The sequence below is a fragment of the Barbus barbus genome (assembly GCF_936440315.1).
Source record: "Barbus barbus genome assembly, chromosome: 24".
Lineage (NCBI taxonomy): Eukaryota > Metazoa > Chordata > Actinopteri > Cypriniformes > Cyprinidae > Barbus > Barbus barbus.
Window position 1 is genome coordinate 87319 of NC_136752.1, and position 14327 is coordinate 101645.

Genomic DNA, 14327 nt, shown 5'->3' on the forward strand with positions numbered 1-14327 from the left:
GGCGAACGTGATAACCACGTTATTAGCAAGTTATCAGCAGCCAGAATTCTCCTGGAACTTCGAAAAGAGCTTATGCATTGCCTCAAAAGCAAACCTCTGTTTCTGCTCGCTTTCGAACCGAGGACCTTTCACGTGTTAAGCGAAATTGATGATCACTACAGTACAGAAACTACAAAATTGTACTCTCGTCCCCTTTTCAGGGAAAATCGATCCCGTAGTCTGCACTGCATGCAGATAAACAAACCCGCGTAAATCCCACACACAACAGGATAGAGTTCATTCGGCGTGGCAGTCTGCGCAGAGTCCCTTTAAAGCTTGCCTTCACCTACCTCGAAATTAAGGCCCTTGCAGCCTGGACCATCTGCTTACCAGACAGTCACTACACTAAGGAAACCTGTCTGCAGAAAACAGACCGAAATCTTTAGGTGCACGCTCTGCGAAAAGCATTCTAAAGGGCACTGACGGCGCAAAGGGTTCATACTTTTATATTCAAAAGGGAAGAGTTGTTTCTGTCCTTAAAAACCGGCCTTCACCTACCTCGAAATTAAGGCATTTGCAGCCTGGACCATCTGCTTACCAAACAATCATTTCAGCACAAATAGGACAAAAGCCTCCCTCTGTTTCCGCCCAGTTTCGAACTGGGGACCTTTCGCGCGTAAGGCGAACGTGATTACCTCTGCACTACGGAAACCTGCAGCCAGGGCTGGGTCTGACCTTTCCATCGCACGCTTCTTGGAACGAGACTCAAACTACAGATTGCGTTGCGCTGTTCAATTTTTAAGCACCTTCTATTTTTAGCTACAAAGCAAGCAGTTTTTTCCAGTGCTCTGTGGGACTCCTCAGTGGTCGTTTCTTTTTTATAGTTTTTTCGCTTCCTTTCAAATAATTATTATTCTTCTTTTTTTGGAAAATGCTACACCACTGATTGGGCCTTTGAGTGCACTAGCCACCTGTTCATCCAAATGACCTGGGTAATAGTACCGAGTCTGTCGGTGTGGTACTTACAGCTGCCTAGTGTGGCTTGATAATTGTCTTCACACCTGTGTAAAGAAAGACCTTCGTTGCGTAGTGCTGCTGCTAAACAGAGGGCCACTCAGAAAAAAAACGTATTTTGTGTTCCACAGAAGAAAGCCACGCAGGCCTGGAACGGTAGGAGTGTGTGTTAGGTTAAGGGCAAATGACTCCACCCTTTTTTGCATCAACTACACCTTTAGCGATTGTCTTCATTCATCTTGGCCGCAATGCATTTGTGGTGTTGAGTTCCTCCTCAACAGAAAGCCAATTGAACAATTGTGAAAAAGCCAGAGCGTGTTTCCACCCAGTTTCGAACTGGGGACCTTTCGCGTGTGAGGCGAACGTGATAACCACTACACTATGGAAACCTTTCTGCAGACAACAGACCGAAATCTTTAGTTGCACGCTCGATGAAAAGCACATAAAGGTAAAGCGTTCTACAGGCCACTGACGGCGCAAAGGGTTCATACTTTTATATTCAAAAGTGAAGAGATGTTTCTGCTCGGTTTCGAACCGAGGACCTTTCGCGTGTTAGGCGAACGTGATGACCGCTACACTACAGAAACCAAGCTGACAACTTGCTTTGTTTTCACACCTCTAGGCAGGCGAAGCCTGTGTAGCGTTGCCTAAGAACGCAACAGACCCCGACTTTAGCAAGCTTGGCAAAAGGTCACGTCTGTTTCCACCCAGTTTCGAACTGGGGACCTTTCGTGTTTGAGGCGAACGTGATAACCACGTTATTAGCAAGTTATCAGCAGCCAGAATTCTCCTGGAACTTCGAAAAGAGCTTATGCATTGCCTCAAAAGCAAACCTCTGTTTCTGCTCGCTTTCGAACCGAGGACCTTTCACGTGTTAAGCGAAATTGATGATCACTACAGTACAGAAACTACAAAATTGTACTCTCGTCCCCTTTTCAGGGAAAATCGATCCCGTAGTCTGCACTGCATGCAGATAAACAAACCCGCGTAAATCCCACACACAACAGGATAGAGTTCATTCGGCGTGGCAGTCTGCGCAGAGTCCCTTTAAAGCTTGCCTTCACCTACCTCGAAATTAAGGCCCTTGCAGCCTGGACCATCTGCTTACCAGACAGTCACTACACTAAGGAAACCTGTCTGCAGAAAACAGACCGAAATCTTTAGGTGCACGCTCTGCGAAAAGCATTCTAAAGGGCACTGACGGCGCAAAGGGTTCATACTTTTATATTCAAAAGGGAAGAGTTGTTTCTGTCCTTAAAAACCGGCCTTCACCTACCTCGAAATTAAGGCATTTGCAGCCTGGACCATCTGCTTACCAAACAATAATTTCAGCACAAATAGGACAAAAGCCTCCCTCTGTTTCCGCCCAGTTTCGAACTGGGGACCTTTCGCGTGTAAGGCGAACGTGATTACCTCTACACTACGGAAACCTGCAGCCAGGGCTGGGTCTGACCTTTCCATCGCACGCTTCTTGGAACGAGACTCAAACTACAGATTGCGTTGCGCTGTTCAATTTTTAAGCACCTTCTATTTTTAGCTACAAAGCAAGCAGTTTTTTCCAGTGCTCTGTGGGACTCCTCAGTGGTCGTTTCTTTTTTATAGTTTTTTTCGCTTCCTTTCAAATAATTATTATTCTTCTTTTTTTGGAAAATGCTACACCACTGATTGGGCCTTTGAGTGCACTAGCCACCTGTTCATCCAAATGACCTGGGTAATAGTACCGAGTCTGTCGGTGTGGTACTTACAGCTGCCTAGTGTGGCTTGATAATTGTCTTCACACCTGTGTAAAGAAAGACCTTCGTTGCGTAGTGCTGCTGCTAAACAGAGGGCCACTCAGAAAAAAAACGTATTTTGTGTTCCACAGAAGAAAGCCACGCAGGCCTGGAACGGTAGGAGTGTGTGTTAGGTTAAGGGCAAATGACTCCACCCTTTTTTGCATCAACTACACCTTTAGCGATTGTCTTCATTCATCTTGGCCGCAATGCATTTGTGGTGTTGAGTTCCTCCTCAACAGAAAGCCAATTGAACAATTGTGAAAAAGCCAGAGCGTGTTTCCACCCAGTTTCGAACTGGGGACCTTTCGCGTGTGAGGCGAACGTGATAACCACTACACTATGGAAACCTTTCTGCAGACAACAGACCGAAATCTTTAGTTGCACGCTCGATGAAAAGCACATAAAGGTAAAGCGTTCTACAGGCCACTGACGGCGCAAAGGGTTCATACTTTTATATTCAAAAGTGAAGAGATGTTTCCGCTCGGTTTCGAACCGAGGACCTTTCGCGTGTTAGGCGAACGTGATGACCGCTACACTACAGAAACCAAGCTGACAACTTGCTTTGTTTTCACACCTCTAGGCAGGCGAAGCCTGTGTAGCGTTGCCTAAGAACGCAACAGACCCCGACTTTAGCAAGCTTGGCAAAAGGTCACGTCTGTTTCCACCCAGTTTCGAACTGGGGACCTTTCGTGTTTGAGGCGAACGTGATAACCACGTTATTAGCAAGTTATCAGCAGCCAGAATTCTCCTGGAACTTCGAAAAGAGCTTATGCATTGCCTCAAAAGCAAACCTCTGTTTCTGCTCGCTTTCGAACCGAGGACCTTTCACGTGTTAAGCGAAATTGATGATCACTACAGTACAGAAACTACAAAATTGTACTCTCGTCCCCTTTTCAGGGAAAATCGATCCCGTAGTCTGCACTGCATGCAGATAAACAAACCCGCGTAAATCCCACACACAACAGGATAGAGTTCATTCGGCGTGGCAGTCTGCGCAGAGTCCCTTTAAAGCTTGCCTTCACCTACCTCGAAATTAAGGCCCTTGCAGCCTGGACCATCTGCTTACCAGACAGTCACTACACTAAGGAAACCTGTCTGCAGAAAACAGACCGAAATCTTTAGGTGCACGCTCTGCGAAAAGCATTCTAAAGGGCACTGACGGCGCAAAGGGTTCATACTTTTATATTCAAAAGGGAAGAGTTGTTTCTGTCCTTAAAAACCGGCCTTCACCTACCTCGAAATTAAGGCATTTGCAGCCTGGACCATCTGCTTACCAAACAATAATTTCAGCACAAATAGGACAAAAGCCTCCCTCTGTTTCCGCCCAGTTTCGAACTGGGGACCTTTCGCGTGTAAGGCGAACGTGATTACCTCTACACTACGGAAACCTGCAGCCAGGGCTGGGTCTGACCTTTCCATCGCACGCTTCTTGGAACGAGACTCAAACTACAGATTGCGTTGCGCTGTTCAATTTTTAAGCACCTTCTATTTTTAGCTACAAAGCAAGCAGTTTTTTCCAGTGCTCTGTGGGACTCCTCAGTGGTCGTTTCTTTTTTATAGTTTTTTTCGCTTCCTTTCAAATAATTATTATTCTTCTTTTTTTGGAAAATGCTACACCACTGATTGGGCCTTTGAGTGCACTAGCCACCTGTTAATCCAAATGACCTGGGTAATAGTACCGAGTCTGTCGGTGTGGTACTTACAGCTGCCTAGTGTGGCTTGATAATTGTCTTCACACCTGTGTAAAGAAAGACCTTCGTTGCGTAGTGCTGCTGCTAAACAGAGGGCCACTCAGAAAAAAAACGTATTTTGTGTTCCACAGAAGAAAGCCACGCAGGCCTGGAACGGTAGGAGTGTGTGTTAGGTTAAGGGCAAATGACTCCACCCTTTTTTGCATCAACTACACCTTTAGCGATTGTCTTCATTCATCTTGGCCGCAATGCATTTGTGGTGTTGAGTTCCTCCTCAACAGAAAGCCAATTGAACAATTGTGAAAAAGCCAGAGCGTGTTTCCACCCAGTTTCGAACTGGGGACCTTTCGCGTGTGAGGCGAACGTGATAACCACTACACTATGGAAACCTTTCTGCAGACAACAGACCGAAATCTTTAGTTGCACGCTCGATGAAAAGCACATAAAGGTAAAGCGTTCTACAGGCCACTGACGGCGCAAAGGGTTCATACTTTTATATTCAAAAGTGAAGAGATGTTTCTGCTCGGTTTCGAACCGAGGACCTTTCGCGTGTTAGGCGAACGTGATGACCGCTACACTACAGAAACCAAGCTGACAACCTGCTTTGTTTTCACACCTCTAGGCAGGCGAAGCCTGTGTAGCGTTGCCTAAGAACGCAACAGACCCCGACTTTAGCAAGCTTGGCAAAAGGTCACGTCTGTTTCCACCCAGTTTCGAACTGGGGACCTTTCGTGTTTGAGGCGAACGTGATAACCACGTTATTAGCAAGTTATCAGCAGCCAGAATTCTCCTGGAACTTCGAAAAGAGCTTATGCATTGCCTCAAAAGCAAACCTCTGTTTCTGCTCGCTTTCGAACCGAGGACCTTTCACGTGTTAAGCGAAATTGATGATCACTACAGTACAGAAACTACAAAATTGTACTCTCGTCCCCTTTTCAGGGAAAATCGATCCCGTAGTCTGCACTGCATGCAGATAAACAAACCCGCGTAAATCCCACACACAACAGGATAGAGTTCATTCGGCGTGGCAGTCTGCGCAGAGTCCCTTTAAAGCTTGCCTTCACCTACCTCGAAATTAAGGCCCTTGCAGCCTGGACCATCTGCTTACCAGACAGTCACTACACTAAGGAAACCTGTCTGCAGAAAACAGACCGAAATCTTTAGGTGCACGCTCTGCGAAAAGCATTCTAAAGGGCACTGACGGCGCAAAGGGTTCATACTTTTATATTCAAAAGGGAAGAGTTGTTTCTGTCCTTAAAAACCGGCCTTCACCTACCTCGAAATTAAGGCATTTGCAGCCTGGACCATCTGCTTACCAAACAATCATTTCAGCACAAATAGGACAAAAGCCTCCCTCTGTTTCCGCCCAGTTTCGAACTGGGGACCTTTCGCGCGTAAGGCGAACGTGATTACCTCTGCACTACGGAAACCTGCAGCCAGGGCTGGGTCTGACCTTTCCATCGCACGCTTCTTGGAACGAGACTCAAACTACAGATTGCGTTGCGCTGTTCAATTTTTAAGCACCTTCTATTTTTAGCTACAAAGCAAGCAGTTTTTTCCAGTGCTCTGTGGGACTCCTCAGTGGTCGTTTCTTTTTTATAGTTTTTTCGCTTCCTTTCAAATAATTATTATTCTTCTTTTTTTGGAAAATGCTACACCACTGATTGGGCCTTTGAGTGCACTAGCCACCTGTTCATCCAAATGACCTGGGTAATAGTACCGAGTCTGTCGGTGTGGTACTTACAGCTGCCTAGTGTGGCTTGATAATTGTCTTCACACCTGTGTAAAGAAAGACCTTCGTTGCGTAGTGCTGCTGCTAAACAGAGGGCCACTCAGAAAAAAAACGTATTTTGTGTTCCACAGAAGAAAGCCACGCAGGCCTGGAACGGTAGGAGTGTGTGTTAGGATAAGGGCAAATGACTCCACCCTTTTTTGCATCAACTACACCTTTAGCGATTGTCTTCATTCATCTTGGCCGCAATGCATTTGTGGTGTTGAGTTCCTCCTCAACAGAAAGCCAATTGAACAATTGTGAAAAAGCCAGAGCGTGTTTCCACCCAGTTTCGAACTGGGGACCTTTCGCGTGTGAGGCGAACGTGATAACCACTACACTATGGAAACCTTTCTGCAGACAACAGACCGAAATCTTTAGTTGCACGCTCGATGAAAAGCACATAAAGGTAAAGCGTTCTACAGGCCACTGACGGCGCAAAGGGTTCATACTTTTATATTCAAAAGTGAAGAGATGTTTCTGCTCGGTTTCGAACCGAGGACCTTTCGCGTGTTAGGCGAACGTGATGACCGCTACACTACAGAAACCAAGCTGACAACCTGCTTTGTTTTCACACCTCTAGGCAGGCGAAGCCTGTGTAGCGTTGCCTAAGAACGCAACAGACCCCGACTTTAGCAAGCTTGGCAAAAGGTCACGTCTGTTTCCACCCAGTTTCGAACTGGGGACCTTTCGTGTTTGAGGCGAACGTGATAACCACGTTATTAGCAAGTTATCAGCAGCCAGAATTCTCCTGGAACTTCGAAAAGAGCTTATGCATTGCCTCAAAAGCAAACCTCTGTTTCTGCTCGCTTTCGAACCGAGGACCTTTCACGTGTTAAGCGAAATTGATGATCACTACAGTACAGAAACTACAAAATTGTACTCTCGTCCCCTTTTCAGGGAAAATCGATCCCGTAGTCTGCACTGCATGCAGATAAACAAACCCGCGTAAATCCCACACACAACAGGATAGAGTTCATTCGGCGTGGCAGTCTGCGCAGAGTCCCTTTAAAGCTTGCCTTCACCTACCTCGAAATTAAGGCCCTTGCAGCCTGGACCATCTGCTTACCAGACAGTCACTACACTAAGGAAACCTGTCTGCAGAAAACAGACCGAAATCTTTAGGTGCACGCTCTGCGAAAAGCATTCTAAAGGGCACTGACGGCGCAAAGGGTTCATACTTTTATATTCAAAAGGGAAGAGTTGTTTCTGTCCTTAAAAACCGGCCTTCACCTACCTCGAAATTAAGGCATTTGCAGCCTGGACCATCTGCTTACCAAACAATCATTTCAGCACAAATAGGACAAAAGCCTCCCTCTGTTTCCGCCCAGTTTCGAACTGGGGACCTTTCGCGCGTAAGGCGAACGTGATTACCTCTGCACTACGGAAACCTGCAGCCAGGGCTGGGTCTGACCTTTCCATCGCACGCTTCTTGGAACGAGACTCAAACTACAGATTGCGTTGCGCTGTTCAATTTTTAAGCACCTTCTATTTTTAGCTACAAAGCAAGCAGTTTTTTCCAGTGCTCTGTGGGACTCCTCAGTGGTCGTTTCTTTTTTATAGTTTTTTCGCTTCCTTTCAAATAATTATTATTCTTCTTTTTTTGGAAAATGCTACACCACTGATTGGGCCTTTGAGTGCACTAGCCACCTGTTCATCCAAATGACCTGGGTAATAGTACCGAGTCTGTCGGTGTGGTACTTACAGCTGCCTAGTGTGGCTTGATAATTGTCTTCACACCTGTGTAAAGAAAGACCTTCGTTGCGTAGTGCTGCTGCTAAACAGAGGGCCACTCAGAAAAAAAACGTATTTTGTGTTCCACAGAAGAAAGCCACGCAGGCCTGGAACGGTAGGAGTGTGTGTTAGGTTAAGGGCAAATGACTCCACCCTTTTTTGCATCAACTACACCTTTAGCGATTGTCTTCATTCATCTTGGCCGCAATGCATTTGTGGTGTTGAGTTCCTCCTCAACAGAAAGCCAATTGAACAATTGTGAAAAAGCCAGAGCGTGTTTCCACCCAGTTTCGAACTGGGGACCTTTCGCGTGTGAGGCGAACGTGATAACCACTACACTATGGAAACCTTTCTGCAGACAACAGACCGAAATCTTTAGTTGCACGCTCGATGAAAAGCACATAAAGGTAAAGCGTTCTACAGGCCACTGACGGCGCAAAGGGTTCATACTTTTATATTCAAAAGTGAAGAGATGTTTCTGCTCGGTTTCGAACCGAGGACCTTTCGCGTGTTAGGCGAACGTGATGACCGCTACACTACAGAAACCAAGCTGACAACTTGCTTTGTTTTCACACCTCTAGGCAGGCGAAGCCTGTGTAGCGTTGCCTAAGAACGCAACAGACCCCGACTTTAGCAAGCTTGGCAAAAGGTCACGTCTGTTTCCACCCAGTTTCGAACTGGGGACCTTTCGTGTTTGAGGCGAACGTGATAACCACGTTATTAGCAAGTTATCAGCAGCCAGAATTCTCCTGGAACTTCGAAAAGAGCTTATGCATTGCCTCAAAAGCAAACCTCTGTTTCTGCTCGCTTTCGAACCGAGGACCTTTCACGTGTTAAGCGAAATTGATGATCACTACAGTACAGAAACTACAAAATTGTACTCTCGTCCCCTTTTCAGGGAAAATCGATCCCGTAGTCTGCACTGCATGCAGATAAACAAACCCGCGTAAATCCCACACACAACAGGATAGAGTTCATTCGGCGTGGCAGTCTGCGCAGAGTCCCTTTAAAGCTTGCCTTCACCTACCTCGAAATTAAGGCCCTTGCAGCCTGGACCATCTGCTTACCAGACAGTCACTACACTAAGGAAACCTGTCTGCAGAAAACAGACCGAAATCTTTAGGTGCACGCTCTGCGAAAAGCATTCTAAAGGGCACTGACGGCGCAAAGGGTTCATACTTTTATATTCAAAAGGGAAGAGTTGTTTCTGTCCTTAAAAACCGGCCTTCACCTACCTCGAAATTAAGGCATTTGCAGCCTGGACCATCTGCTTACCAAACAATCATTTCAGCACAAATAGGACAAAAGCCTCCCTCTGTTTCCGCCCAGTTTCGAACTGGGGACCTTTCGCGCGTAAGGCGAACGTGATTACCTCTGCACTACGGAAACCTGCAGCCAGGGCTGGGTCTGACCTTTCCATCGCACGCTTCTTGGAACGAGACTCAAACTACAGATTGCGTTGCGCTGTTCAATTTTTAAGCACCTTCTATTTTTAGCTACAAAGCAAGCAGTTTTTTCCAGTGCTCTGTGGGACTCCTCAGTGGTCGTTTCTTTTTTATAGTTTTTTCGCTTCCTTTCAAATAATTATTATTCTTCTTTTTTTGGAAAATGCTACACCACTGATTGGGCCTTTGAGTGCACTAGCCACCTGTTCATCCAAATGACCTGGGTAATAGTACAGAGTCTGTCGGTGTGGTACTTACAGCTGCCTAGTGTGGCTTGATAATTGTCTTCACACCTGTGTAAAGAAAGACCTTCGTTGCGTAGTGCTGCTGCTAAACAGAGGGCCACTCAGAAAAAAAACGTATTTTGTGTTCCACAGAAGAAAGCCACGCAGGCCTGGAACGGTAGGAGTGTGTGTTAGGTTAAGGGCAAATGACTCCACCCTTTTTTGCATCAACTACACCTTTAGCGATTGTCTTCATTCATCTTGGCCGCAATGCATTTGTGGTGTTGAGTTCCTCCTCAACAGAAAGCCAATTGAACAATTGTGAAAAAGCCAGAGCGTGTTTCCACCCAGTTTCGAACTGGGGACCTTTCGCGTGTGAGGCGAACGTGATAACCACTACACTATGGAAACCTTTCTGCAGACAACAGACCGAAATCTTTAGTTGCACGCTCGATGAAAAGCACATAAAGGTAAAGCGTTCTACAGGCCACTGACGGCGCAAAGGGTTCATACTTTTATATTCAAAAGTGAAGAGATGTTTCTGCTCGGTTTCGAACCGAGGACCTTTCGCGTGTTAGGCGAACGTGATGACCGCTACACTACAGAAACCAAGCTGACAACCTGCTTTGTTTTCACACCTCTAGGCAGGCGAAGCCTGTGTAGCGTTGCCTAAGAACGCAACAGACCCCGACTTTAGCAAGCTTGGCAAAAGGTCACGTCTGTTTCCACCCAGTTTCGAACTGGGGACCTTTCGTGTTTGAGGCGAACGTGATAACCACGTTATTAGCAAGTTATCAGCAGCCAGAATTCTCCTGGAACTTCGAAAAGAGCTTATGCATTGCCTCAAAAGCAAACCTCTGTTTCTGCTCGCTTTCGAACCGAGGACCTTTCACGTGTTAAGCGAAATTGATGATCACTACAGTACAGAAACTACAAAATTGTACTCTCGTCCCCTTTTCAGGGAAAATCGATCCCGTAGTCTGCACTGCATGCAGATAAACAAACCCGCGTAAATCCCACACACAACAGGATAGAGTTCATTCGGCGTGGCAGTCTGCGCAGAGTCCCTTTAAAGCTTGCCTTCACCTACCTCGAAATTAAGGCCCTTGCAGCCTGGACCATCTGCTTACCAGACAGTCACTACACTAAGGAAACCTGTCTGCAGAAAACAGACCGAAATCTTTAGGTGCACGCTCTGCGAAAAGCATTCTAAAGGGCACTGACGGCGCAAAGGGTTCATACTTTTATATTCAAAAGGGAAGAGTTGTTTCTGTCCTTAAAAACCGGCCTTCACCTACCTCGAAATTAAGGCATTTGCAGCCTGGACCATCTGCTTACCAAACAATCATTTCAGCACAAATAGGACAAAAGCCTCCCTCTGTTTCTGCCCAGTTTCGAACTGGGGACCTTTCGCGCGTAAGGCGAACGTGATTACCTCTGCACTACGGAAACCTGCAGCCAGGGCTGGGTCTGACCTTTCCATCGCACGCTTCTTGGAACGAGACTCAAACTACAGATTGCGTTGCGCTGTTCAATTTTTAAGCACCTTCTATTTTTAGCTACAAAGCAAGCAGTTTTTTCCAGTGCTCTGTGGGACTCCTCAGTGGTCGTTTCTTTTTTATAGTTTTTTCGCTTCCTTTCAAATAATTATTATTCTTCTTTTTTTGGAAAATGCTACACCACTGATTGGGCCTTTGAGTGCACTAGCCACCTGTTCATCCAAATGACCTGGGTAATAGTACCGAGTCTGTCGGTGTGGTACTTACAGCTGCCTAGTGTGGCTTGATAATTGTCTTCACACCTGTGTAAAGAAAGACCTTCGTTGCGTAGTGCTGCTGCTAAACAGAGGGCCACTCAGAAAAAAAACGTATTTTGTGTTCCACAGAAGAAAGCCACGCAGGCCTGGAACGGTAGGAGTGTGTGTTAGGATAAGGGCAAATGACTCCACCCTTTTTTGCATCAACTACACCTTTAGCGATTGTCTTCATTCATCTTGGCCGCAATGCATTTGTGGTGTTGAGTTCCTCCTCAACAGAAAGCCAATTGAACAATTGTGAAAAAGCCAGAGCGTGTTTCCACCCAGTTTCGAACTGGGGACCTTTCGCGTGTGAGGCGAACGTGATAACCACTACACTATGGAAACCTTTCTGCAGACAACAGACCGAAATCTTTAGTTGCACGCTCGATGAAAAGCACATAAAGGTAAAGCGTTCTACAGGCCACTGACGGCGCAAAGGGTTCATACTTTTATATTCAAAAGTGAAGAGATGTTTCTGCTCGGTTTCGAACCGAGGACCTTTCGCGTGTTAGGCGAACGTGATGACCGCTACACTACAGAAACCAAGCTGACAACCTGCTTTGTTTTCACACCTCTAGGCAGGCGAAGCCTGTGTAGCGTTGCCTAAGAACGCAACAGACCCCGACTTTAGCAAGCTTGGCAAAAGGTCACGTCTGTTTCCACCCAGTTTCGAACTGGGGACCTTTCGTGTTTGAGGCGAACGTGATAACCACGTTATTAGCAAGTTATCAGCAGCCAGAATTCTCCTGGAACTTCGAAAAGAGCTTATGCATTGCCTCAAAAGCAAACCTCTGTTTCTGCTCGCTTTCGAACCGAGGACCTTTCACGTGTTAAGCGAAATTGATGATCACTACAGTACAGAAACTACAAAATTGTACTCTCGTCCCCTTTTCAGGGAAAATCGATCCCGTAGTCTGCACTGCATGCAGATAAACAAACCCGCGTAAATCCCACACACAACAGGATAGAGTTCATTCGGCGTGGCAGTCTGCGCAGAGTCCCTTTAAAGCTTGCCTTCACCTACCTCGAAATTAAGGCCCTTGCAGCCTGGACCATCTGCTTACCAGACAGTCACTACACTAAGGAAACCTGTCTGCAGAAAACAGACCGAAATCTTTAGGTGCACGCTCTGCGAAAAGCATTCTAAAGGGCACTGACGGCGCAAAGGGTTCATACTTTTATATTCAAAAGGGAAGAGTTGTTTCTGTCCTTAAAAACCGGCCTTCACCTACCTCGAAATTAAGGCATTTGCAGCCTGGACCATCTGCTTACCAAACAATCATTTCAGCACAAATAGGACAAAAGCCTCCCTCTGTTTCCGCCCAGTTTCGAACTGGGGACCTTTCGCGCGTAAGGCGAACGTGATTACCTCTGCACTACGGAAACCTGCAGCCAGGGCTGGGTCTGACCTTTCCATCGCACGCTTCTTGGAACGAGACTCAAACTACAGATTGCGTTGCGCTGTTCAATTTTTAAGCACCTTCTATTTTTAGCTACAAAGCAAGCAGTTTTTTCCAGTGCTCTGTGGGACTCCTCAGTGGTCGTTTCTTTTTTATAGTTTTTTCGCTTCCTTTCAAATAATTATTATTCTTCTTTTTTTGGAAAATGCTACACCACTGATTGGGCCTTTGAGTGCACTAGCCACCTGTTCATCCAAATGACCTGGGTAATAGTACAGAGTCTGTCGGTGTGGTACTTACAGCTGCCTAGTGTGGCTTGATAATTGTCTTCACACCTGTGTAAAGAAAGACCTTCGTTGCGTAGTGCTGCTGCTAAACAGAGGGCCACTCAGAAAAAAAACGTATTTTGTGTTCCACAGAAGAAAGCCACGCAGGCCTGGAACGGTAGGAGTGTGTGTTAGGTTAAGGGCAAATGACTCCACCCTTTTTTGCATCAACTACACCTTTAGCGATTGTCTTCATTCATCTTGGCCGCAATGCATTTGTGGTGTTGAGTTCCTCCTCAACAGAAAGCCAATTGAACAATTGTGAAAAAGCCAGAGCGTGTTTCCACCCAGTTTCGAACTGGGGACCTTTCGCGTGTGAGGCGAACGTGATAACCACTACACTATGGAAACCTTTCTGCAGACAACAGACCGAAATCTTTAGTTGCACGCTCGATGAAAAGCACATAAAGGTAAAGCGTTCTACAGGCCACTGACGGCGCAAAGGGTTCATACTTTTATATTCAAAAGTGAAGAGATGTTTCTGCTCGGTTTCGAACCGAGGACCTTTCGCGTGTTAGGCGAACGTGATGACCGCTACACTACAGAAACCAAGCTGACAACCTGCTTTGTTTTCACACCTCTAGGCAGGCGAAGCCTGTGTAGCGTTGCCTAAGAACGCAACAGACCCCGACTTTAGCAAGCTTGGCAAAAGGTCACGTCTGTTTCCACCCAGTTTCGAACTGGGGACCTTTCGTGTTTGAGGCGAACGTGATAACCACGTTATTAGCAAGTTATCAGCAGCCAGAATTCTCCTGGAACTTCGAAAAGAGCTTATGCATTGCCTCAAAAGCAAACCTCTGTTTCTGCTCGCTTTCGAACCGAGGACCTTTCACGTGTTAAGCGAAATTGATGATCACTACAGTACAGAAACTACAAAATTGTACTCTCGTCCCCTTTTCAGGGAAAATCGATCCCGTAGTCTGCACTGCATGCAGATAAACAAACCCGCGTAAATCCCACACACAACAGGATAGAGTTCATTCGGCGTGGCAGTCTGCGCAGAGTCCCTTTAAAGCTTGCCTTCACCTACCTCGAAATTAAGGCCCTTGCAGCCTGGACCATCTGCTTACCAGACAGTCACTACACTAAGGAAACCTGTCTGCAGAAAACAGACCGAAATCTTTAGGTGCACGCTCTGCGAAAAGCATTCTAAAGGGCACTGACGGCGCA